Below are 8,825 nucleotides of genomic sequence, written 5' to 3'. Positions count from 1 at the left end.
ACAGAGCATGGAGCCCTGTGTTCTGCTCTCCCCTACTTGGCTATGCACGGTTAGGCAGTTTTTTTGCTGTCTCTGACCTCAGGGGGTTGGACTAAATGAGCTGAGAGTGAGGGATACTGCTGTTTTCCTGACATGGTAGGATCTGAGGGGCCGTGGACACAAGAAATGCTTTGCAAGGGCAAAGAGTGCAAACACAGTTGTGGGGGCCGAGGAATCTGGGGGGCTTCTGAGAGGTGGGTTGAGCTAAGCTCTGCAGGTGGCAAGCTCTGGGTGGAAGGAAAAGGGGAAGGGCTGCTCCTGCCCCCAAAGAGGCTGGCACTTGATCCACCCAGCTTTAGGCGTGGACTGGGGAGTGAATCCTCAGCTGGATTTTCAGGAAGGAGAAACTCCTCAGGTGTCTGGGTTACTGCTGCAGGATGTAGCAGTGCCTGAGATCATTCAGAAGTTCTCCTTAGTATTTGACCACATTCTTTCCTCTTGCCTGACCTGCCAAGAGTGCAAATTCAAAGGATCAGACGAGGGCAGAGAGTGTGGGAATGCTGCCCTGCTGCTCTTCTCTGTTCTCTCCCTGCCCCAAAACAGCCCCTACCCACATCCCACTACCCATTGTGGGCACATGGGGACTCGTGAGAACTAGGCATCTTGGCACTCACTCCCTGTGAGATAATTGAAAATATGTATTGGTGTCTGCCCCGATTCCTGGCACAGAGTTCCTGAAACTCTTGTAAATTCCTAAGTGATAAGAGCACTAGGAGCATTTTCTGTCCTATTGAGGCAACTCTGTGTGAGTTCCTGGATGACTCCTCGATGGCTGCTGGTCACCAGAAAGACGGAGCCATGATGAGAAGCTTAGAATTTTCAGCCCCACCCCCATACCCCAGGGAAAGGAGAGGGGCTGGAAATGGAGTTAATAATCGATCGTATCTATGTGAGAAAACCTCCATAAAATTCTCTAAAGTACAGCATTTGGAGAGCTTTCAGGTTGGGAAACATATCCGTGTACTGAGAGGGTGGCAGGCCCCAACTTCACAGGGACAGGAGGTCCTGCATTCAGGACCCTCCTAGACGCTTCCTATGTATCTCTTCATCTGGCTATTTATCTGTATCCTTTATCCTATCCTTTAATAACCTAGTATATCTAAGTGTTTCCCTGAGTTCTGTGAGCCACGCTAGCAAATTAGTCAAATCTGATGGGGTGGTGTTGGGAACCTCCGATCTGTAGTCAAAGGAATAAAAACTGTAGGTAACCCAGAGACCTACTACTTGCGATTGGCACCTGAAGTGGGATGGGAGCAGGTTTGTGGGAGCTTTTAACCTGTGGGATCTGATGCTATCCCTAGGTAGATAGTGTCAGAATTGAGTTAAATTGTAGGACACACAGCTGGTGAGTGTCACAGAGAATTGTTTGGTGTGAGGGGGGAAAAAAACCCATACATTTGGTGACACACCCAAAATGTCAGAAGAGTCCCATGTGAGCAGTAAAGGAGACAGACGGGGAAAACACACAGTAGGGAAAAACTGGGTTTTTTCCTACCCAGGAGGTGGACCAAACTGAATTTTTCCAATACACTCTCTAACATTCACTGTGTGTGTGTGTGTGACCCAGCATAGCCAAGTCTTGTGCAGGGCAGGGGCCGTGCCCAGGGTACTTGGTTGAAGGACACTGTCTGCTGAGAAGGCAGGCCTGCGTGGATCCCATGGCTGAAGCACCCCATTCGCCTCACCTGGGTAGACGCAGTCATTTTGCAAAGGTAAAAACATTTGTTCCCGAAGCTACCTGCAAAAGAATGAAACTAGACTGTTGTTTATCACCACACACCAAAATTAATTCAAAATGGATTAAGGACCTAATATAAGAACTGAAACAATAAAACACATAGAAGAAAACAAAGGAACTAAACTCATGGAACTTAAAGAAGATTTTATGAATTTGACCTCAAAGGCAAGGTAAGTAAAAGCAAAAATAAATGAATGGGACTACATCAAACTAAAAAGCTTCGGCACAGCAAAAGAAACTGTCAACAAGGTAAAGAGACAACCATCTGAATGGGAAAATATATTTGCAAGCAACGCCTCCAATAAGGGCCTAATATCCAAAATGTACAAAGAACTCATACAACTAAATAATAAAAAAACAAACGATCCAATCAAAAAATGGGCAGTGGACCTGAACAGACACTTCTCCCAAGAAGACATATAAATGGCTAACACACATAAGAAAAGATGCTCAACATCACTAGCTATTACGGAAATGCAAATCAAAACTACAATGAGATACCATCTCACACCTGTTAGGATGGTTATAATCAACAGGACAAGGAATAACAAATGTTGGAGAGGATGCAGAGAAAAAGGAACCCTCATACACTGCTGGTGGGACTGCGAATTGGTACAGCCACTATGAAAAACAGCATGGAGTTTCCTCAAAAAACTAAGAATTGATCTACCATATGATCCAGTAATCCCTCTGCTGGGTATTTACCCCAAAGACTTGAAAACTCGTATCCAAAAATATATTTGCACACCGATGTTCACAGCAGCATTATTCACGGTGGCCAGGACATGGAAGCAACTGAAGTGTCCTACAACAGATGATTAGATAAAGAAGCTGTGGTACATATATACAATGAAATACTACTCAGCCATAAGAAGAGATGAAATACTGCCATTTGTGATGACATGGATGGACCTTGATGTAATCATGCTGAGCGAAATAAGCCAGACAGAAAAAGTTGAAAAACACATGATATTACTTATGTGCGGGATACAAACCTAAAAACAACAAATCAACTGGACAAACAAACAGACTCATGGACATGGACAATAGACTACTGGTTACCAGAGGGTAGGGGGAAGAGGAGAGGTAGGTGGCATAAAAGGGGTCAAATATGTGGTGACATTAAAGAATTAAAAATAAATAAATTAAAAAAAAAAACACCTGTTCCCAGCCCTCACCTTGGTCTCCCCACCATCTCTCCAACCTCCCTTCTCTCCTCCTCAACGGTCCCCTCCCTCCTACATTTCTAGAAGAACTCCATTTGTCACTCCACTGGGAGGGTCCTCCAGGAGCCCAAGGCCCCCACTGTGTACTCTGAACAATCCCCAGACCCCCCGTCAAAGAGAAGTTCCCACCCTTCCCCCAGGAATCACTGGGGAAAGACTTTACCAAGGAGAGAGCTAGTGGACTGGTGGCAACCAGCTCAGGGAAAGCAGCTGCCCACAAGCCTGTCTGAAGACAGAGCAGCACTGTGGACATAGCTACCAACCAAGACTGAATTTGCTCAGAGGCCCCACAGAAAGTCCCCGGGATTCTGTGTGGTGAGAACACCACAAGAAGTGTCCCTGAAGCCTGCTTGCCTCTGGCCCAGGGTGCCCTTGCCAGCCAAAGGAAGATGCCTGAGGCTCTTGTTGAGGGGAGAGGTAGTCTCCAGGGCAGAGTGCTCACCTCACACAGAGAGGAAAGATTCCGGGGCTCACCTTCTTTGCCTTTTGTCTCTGCCCAGGAGCACATTAGCTTTTCCAGGAGTGAGGGGAGCTCACCACAGTCTGGAAAGACCTCTCCTCATCTGGGCTATTCCTGAGGGTAGATTTAAACTAGGAGCCTTGAGCAGGCAATGCGTATCCCCAAAGAAGTGATGCTCTGGTGGGTAAGCAGATGCATTCCCAGAGATCCGGTAAGTCCAGCCCTTCAGGTGGGTCACCTCCTCCAGGAAGTCTCCCCTCATGGAGAATTCCCTCCTATATTCTGTGGTCCCTTGGCCTCCAAGGGCAAGGGCGGAGCTACTGTCATCCATTTGCTTTCACTGGGGCCAGGGAGGCAGGTAGCTCCTTGCCCAGTCACCAACCAATATTCTTTTATCTATAGGACCCTGGTGACTATCCCTCACTCCTACCCACCCTCAGGAAATTCCAGGGGTTCAGGCAGGGGTTCTGGCCCTCTGGGGCTTGCCATGCTCCTGGCCTGCACTACACTCTACTCCGCTCCTGGCACACAGGGCCCTGGGCCACCGGCTGCTCTGCAGGGAGAATACCAGAGTTCATGCGGTTCTGGGTCTGCCACCCTAAGAAACATTCAAACTCTGCCATGCTCCCTAGAGTCCTTGGAAGAGTCCTTCTAAGCCCCCCACAAGCCAACCTGTACCCCTATGGGACCAGCACAACTGCCTTCCTCTCCATTTCCCTGCCTCTCTTGCCAGGCCCAAGCTCTTCCCCATCAGCAGCTCCCATAGGAATCAGCGCCTTCCCAGGGGTCCCATATCCAGACTCCCCCATGCCCACCTAAATGCTCTTGAGTCTCAGCTGGGACCAGCTCTGCTACCCACATGCCTCTCTGATCTTGCCTTCGGTTTGAAGGGTCTCCAAGGGCACAGGCTGTGTCTCCATCATTTGATTGTGGGCATATTAAAGGCAGGGGCTCTGCCTCCCCCATCAAAACATGTGCTCGGTAAGGGCAGTGGCTGCGCCTTCTCCATTAATCTTTGAGCTCTCCAAGTTTGGGGGCTGGAAACTGGAGGCTCCCTGAAAGAAAGGACTTTGTCTCTCACATCGGCCTTGGACCATGTCTGCCTTTAGACAGTTCGTGTTCTAGGAGCTGCCATGCCTCTTCCTACTATCTACGGGCTCCCTAAGGGAGAAGATGGGCCTCTCCCATCAGTCCTGTGTCTCCCTCATCAGACTAGTGGCTCCTAATGGAGCAGGCCTAACTACGTAATTCCCCGGGCCCAGTACAGGGTCCCTGGATCAAAAATTATTAATAATTTCAAGGCGGTGACAGCAGAACACTGAATCAAGCTCAGGGCCTCTTCTCAGGGTGAGGCGCTGTGCACAGGTCACATGCCCACAGAGCTGGCCCTGTAAGGAAAGGGTCTATGCTTCCTCAACTGACAAGACAGAGGGCAAAGAGCTGAGAGGCCAAATGGGCACAAAGCCTAAGGGAATGGGAAGAGACCTAAAGATGAGCAGGGCCGGCCCCAGGTCTGGAGGAGGGACACACAGGGTCACCTCCGGGAACAATGGGACGTTCTCAAGCAGCCAGACTCCTCAGCAGGCCCCCAACATGAGGCTCGGCCCTACATTTCATGCTCCACTCACTGAACGAGCACTGGCAGGAGCTCAAGTGGGAGAAAGTTGAGGCTGCGGAGGTGGCCGTGGTGGAAACATCTATTTTTACCCTTGCGGGCCGGAGGCAGGTCAGCGGTGGCTTTGAGTGAGTCCCAGAGCAGCCACCACAGGGGCCAGTGAGGTGCTGGGCTGGAACAGCCATGAGGAAGCAGGGAGCAGAGGGGCAGCCCCGGGCACAGAGGGCCACCCAGGCAGCCTCCTGAGCAGTACCAGGTCAGGCCCACCTCGGCCAAGAAGCAAGAGAGTCTCCCTGCAAGAGGCCCAGGAGGGCTTCAAGTCTATCCCCAGCCCTGCTCCCACACACTCACTCCGGTCCCTGCTGTGAGCCAAGGTCAGCCTGGAACAGAGCCCAGTCCCCACACCCACAGCCACTCCTAGTTAAGGACCACCCCCAGGTCCCTGAGAATGCTTTAGACCATCAGAGTTGGGGAGGTCGGAGGAGGCAGAAAGGGTCTTGGCTAACTTACCCAGCTCAGTTACCCTCATTTGGGAGTGGAGGGTGCGTCGGCCTTTAAATAAGGAGCCAGGAGAGGTGGTTGCCGAAGCCACCGACGGGTCAATTTCGGACTCTGCACCAGCCTGGCACACTCCTTGGGTGGCGCCAACCCAGCTTCTGGGTAAGGCTGGCCAGCCCCACCCTTTGCCTCCAGCAGCCAGCATATGAGGCCCCCACCTGTCCTCCCCACAAGGTGGATGCTGTGTGCTGAAGTGTTTACATTACATAAACCCAACCACGCTCGTCAAGACAATTTGTGGCTCCCCCTGAGTAATGAAAACTCAAACGCCTTCTTACACAGGGCCAGGCTGGGCTTCCGGCCACAAACCCTGGATCCACTTTGACTCCTAGATTCCTCTGGGCCCCTGCCAGCATGGGGATGGAGGAGGGACACCCCCACCCGGCTCTCCTTTGCCGGCCCTGCTGGGCTGTCCCAAGGAGACTGAGCCAGTGGAGGATTCGGGTTCCCTGCCCAGGGAGGACCCCGACGGAGCACGGGGATGCCATGTGCAGCCCCCAGGAGCCATGCACGCCCCCTCTGGGCTGGCTCCCTCTTCATTTAACGAGAGTCCTCAGTCCTCAGGACCTTCAGTGCTGCCACCCAAAGGCCGCTGGCCACCCTTCCGAGTCCATCACCTCCTTGGCATCACAGTAAACACGTCTACAGAGTTCTAAGCACCTGACATTTATTAACTGGTTTAATCCCAGACCTAATTTCCCCTTCTTCCTCCGTGTCACCCCTTCTAGGTGGGAAGGTTGGGGGCAGAGATCCTTGGGGCAGAAGCTGCCCTAGAGGCTGGAGAGAGCTGAAGAGAATGTTCACATACGGCTGCACCTCTCGTGTCCTACACAGCCCCGGGGAGGAAGTGCCATCTCCATGCACTGCACAACCTGTACAGCCCTTGGAGGTGTGTAGTGCACAACTTATGCAACCTTCTCAGGCAGCCTTCCCAGCTCCTGAGGAATGAGGGACAGATCCGGGCGCCCGCAGGGGCATCACTCACACTTCGTCTTCTGAGCAGCCTTGAGGCCATCCCCTAGCAAGTCTTGCCTGTTCTGTGGAGCCTAATAGATTCGGATTTAGCTCATAAACTAAAGAGGTCTGAGCTGTGGTACTCAGCCGATGAGAGGAAAGAAGGGCCTGGCCCCCGCCTCCAGCTGGGGGAGAAGGGGGGCAAGGGGGCTGTAGACAAATGGGTTTTACACTTTGAGTTAATGAGGGTCAGGCAGGGCACCCACTGGCAGGAGGGGATAAATGAGAGGAAGGGGGGGCAGGAGGAGGGGAGAGTGCTCCGAATGAGGGAGGTAAGGGGAACACTTACGCAGTCATAAAAACCTCTTACAGACACACACTCACACAAAGAACAGGTCAGCCCCACACAAGCTTCCTGAACCCCGCTGAGTGCCAGGCCTGAAGCTGGAGGCTGTGGGGCAGCGGTCTTCAAACCCTTAGAGAGTAAACCTCCATCAGTGGAAAGTCTGAGTGTGCACTCCCAATATATGTCTACTTATCTCTCCATAAATTACATCCATGTACGACTGCTGTGGGTTAATATCTCAAGGCACACTCTATGTTTAGGACAAGGTTCACTGGTGCAGGTAATGGATGTAAGTCCTAATTTCAACTAGCCCTCTCCATATTTCAGTTTGTGTCACTGACTTCTTGTCAGATCTGATTAAATCCTTGTTTTTTTACTTCCTAATGCAACTTGTCAGTTGAGCCCTTGCTGGCGTAGGAGGTGTGCATGTCAGCTCTGGCAGGTATTTCTCCTTTGCCTTGTCAGCTTCTCTTCAATCTGCTTGTCTTCTGTTTGCATTGTTAGCTTCTCTTCGATCAGAACGTTTCATGGCAGGAATTTGTTTAAGCCACACGTCCATTTTTGTGAGGGGTACTTTAGTTAAATCCAGATAAGGTAATCTGTAAACCCTCTCAACCAGACTTACACCAAAAGCTAATACACCAAAAGTTGGTAAACAAGGGTGATGTTACTAATATCTCTTCCCTCGGGACACCTATTTACTTGACATAAACCCGTGTCCATCTGTCACATGGCCTAAGTAGAGTCCAGGGTCAATATTAGGAAAGAGAAAGAGCTTTGATTTTGTAAGTATTTTCTTCCCATGCCCAAGTGAAGTGTTGTGGCCTCCTGAGGTATCTGGAGAACGGCACTGCGGGATGGGGGAAAGCACAGAGACGGAGAAGACATTTTATGTTCTCTCAAAGACTTAGCCTCAGGTGAGAGAGAAGAAAATGTGAAAGAAATATTTTAAAACTTGAGCATCTACCATGTGCCACTTTCTACATTCTTGGCATCTGGACTTCGCAGCAACTCTTTAAAGAAGGTATGATGACTCCACATTTGATGGGGGCACGGAGGGGAAGCAGAGCCACCCAGGCCTCACTGATGGTGGGGTGAGTTCAGGCCGACCCAAATAACTGCTGCGATGGTAAGCAAGGGGTGGTGAGGGCTCCGAGGGAGACAGACACTGTGACGGCGAGGGCTCTGAGTCTGCCCTGGTGAAGAAATCAGAGGGGGCTTCATGAAGGAGGCAAGGGAGCTTTTTCAGAATTGGTGACACGCAGACAGCCTCACTCAACCTCACTGCACCTATGCTCCTCTGGGGGTCTCACTGGTCCCCCCCCCCACCACTACCACCACCCCGCAGCTTTTCTGCAATGTCTTTTGGAAAATCAGCAGCCAGCAGACTCCCAGGACTTTCAATCCAGGGCAAGTGATCCTGAGCTCCCTATCCCCACTCCCTGATCTGTGTATTCAGTTCCCCTACCACCACCACCACCCTACACCCTCCTTATCACAAGCCTGTTGTGGGCAGGCTGGAAGTCCAGGGTTCCCTCCTCCATCTGTTTGTGGAGAGCTATAGGAAAAACACAGTTTTCTCAGTTAAATCCTATCACCTCAGTCTTCCCAGTGAGTCAACCTTTGCCTGGGGGTGGCAGAGAGATCTAAAGGGTCTCACACTAGAGAAGGAAGCAGGGATCCACCTGCCCAGTCCAGACCCTTCCTGATCTCTGGCATCCTGAGGTATCTTACCCTGTACCATATGTCAAGGACCGCTTAGACATTTCCAAACAATCTCCCAGAATGGCCAGGGGAAAGCACATGTGGACAAGATGCTCAAAAAAGACAGACAGACAGACAGACAGACAGAAAGACAGAAAAAGAAAGTAGTGGGGGAGAGAGAGAGA

Source organism: Pteropus medius, unplaced genomic scaffold (assembly GCF_902729225.1).
Source record: "Pteropus medius unplaced genomic scaffold, Ma_sr-lr_union100, whole genome shotgun sequence".
NCBI lineage: Eukaryota > Metazoa > Chordata > Mammalia > Chiroptera > Pteropodidae > Pteropus > Pteropus medius.
This window is presented reverse-complemented; position numbering follows the sequence as displayed.